Here is a 2,051-nt window from a genome sequence, read left to right as displayed (position 1 = left end):
TAATAGTCACAGACAGACAACAATATGGTGGTTACCAGAGGGAAGGGTAGTAAAGGGTAAAGGAGGTCAAATATATGGTGATAGAAGATGTTATGACTTTGGATGGTGGCCAAACAATGCAACATACAGATCACGTATCATAGAAATGTACACTTGAAACCTATATGACCCTATTAACCAATATCACCCCAATAAATTTAATTAAAGAACAGAAAATCTGAACAGAGCTATTGCAACCAATGAAATCAAAACAGTCATCAAAAAATTCCCAACAAATAAAAGTCCTGAAATGAATGGTTTCACGGGTTAATTTTTCCAAACACTCAAAGAACTAACACCTATCCTTCTCAAACTATTTCCAAAAATTCAAGAGGAAGACTCTCAAGCTCATTTTACTAGGCCAGCAATATCCTAATTCCAAAACCAAATGAAGAAGAAGAAGGATAAAAAATATGAACAATAAATAGCAATAAATACATATCTATCAATAATTGAACCTAAAAATCAAAATAAGTGAAGAGGAAGGGGAGGAAGAGATTTACCAAAGGTATTATATGCATATATGCATTACCTATGGACACATACAATAGGGTCCTGAAGGCCTGGGGCAGGGTGGGAATTGGGTAGAGGAGGCGGCAAAGGAGGACATCTGTAATGCTCTCAACAATAAAGATTTTTTAAAAGACACTACAGAGAAAGAAAATTATAGGCCAATATCCCAGATGAACACATATGCAAAAATCCTCAACAAAATATTAGCAAATGAAATTCATCCATACATTAATAAGATCATATGCCATGATCAGGTAGTATTTATTCCTGGGATGCATTCATTCTGATAAGCACTCCATCAATTCTCAAGAAAAACCACAACAGCAGGAAAAAGCTGGAAGGCTTTTCACTTTTAAGACTGAAACTCCATGCTCATGAAGTTCATCCTCAAACAGGAGAACTTCTTCAAAAAACTTATTCTGTTCTATGGCTTTCCATTTCTCTGTATCTATATGATTTGTTATAGGTACAACCTTTAATTTGATTATCCAGGTAATATTCCCTTATAATCTGTTGTAGAGGTCAAATGGTACGGTTTAATAATCTCCTTGAAGTATTCACACTCTGCCCTACCTTCCTGCCATTCTTCACACAGGCTACTTTAACATTCCTTGGTAGTTGTTTACACATCTTAAAGCATGTGTAGCACTGAACTCAATCCCCAAGGCAGAACCATGCTGGATTTTTTTTTTTTTTAAATATACTTTATTGATCTTCTACAGAGAGGAAGGGAGAGAGACAGAGAGCCAGAAACATCGATGAGAGAGAAACACCGATCAGCCGCCTCCTGCACATCCCCCACTGGGGATGCGCCCGCAACCCAGGCACATGCCCTTGACCGGAATCGAACCCGGGACCCCTCAGTCCGCAGGCCGACGCTCTATCCACTGAGCCAAACCGGCCTCGGCTATGCTGGATTTTTAAAATGTTATCTCCAAACATCATTTCAGGGAGAGATGGCATACGCAATTGATCAGCTAACTTCACCTCCACTGACTTCGTGATGTGAATCTTGGCCACCACCAGCTTTCAGAGCCTAAGAAAAAGTCCCAGTGGCTGCACTGGAAGCCATGGATCATCATGACCAAGGTAGCAAGCATGGGCCACGTGGAAAAGGCTGGATCCGCTGCCTCACTGCAGCTCAGCCCCCTTGGGCTTCAGAGCCCTTACCATGCTCAGCCATACCTCATCCTTCCCTCCCAACTAAGAAAGTTTTTGCACAGCAAATTAACAACAAAACAAAAAGACAACCTACTGAATGGGAGAAAATATCGGCCAATGATACATCTGATTCATATACACTCATACAACTCAACACCAAAAAAAAAAAATTATCCCATTAAAAATGGCCAATAGACATAAGAAAAGATATTCAACATCACCAACACAGAAATGCAAATTAAAACAACAACGAGATATCACCTTACACCTTCCAGAATGACTATCATCAATAAACCAAGATACATCAGGTGTTGGTGAGGACGTGGGAATGCTGATTG

General features: G+C 39.7%; 1 pseudogene; it reads right to left on the bottom strand.

Moving 5' to 3' along the window:
* Positions 1-813: 813 nt before the first annotated feature.
* Positions 814-1,634, bottom strand: LOC102759422 (annotated as a pseudogene).
* Positions 1,635-2,051: the final 417 nt, after the last annotated feature.

The sequence above is a fragment of the Myotis davidii genome, unplaced genomic scaffold (assembly GCF_000327345.1).
Source record: "Myotis davidii unplaced genomic scaffold, ASM32734v1 scaffold1148, whole genome shotgun sequence".
In the NCBI taxonomy this organism is placed as follows: domain Eukaryota; kingdom Metazoa; phylum Chordata; class Mammalia; order Chiroptera; family Vespertilionidae; genus Myotis; species Myotis davidii.
This window is presented reverse-complemented; position numbering and strand designations above follow the sequence as displayed.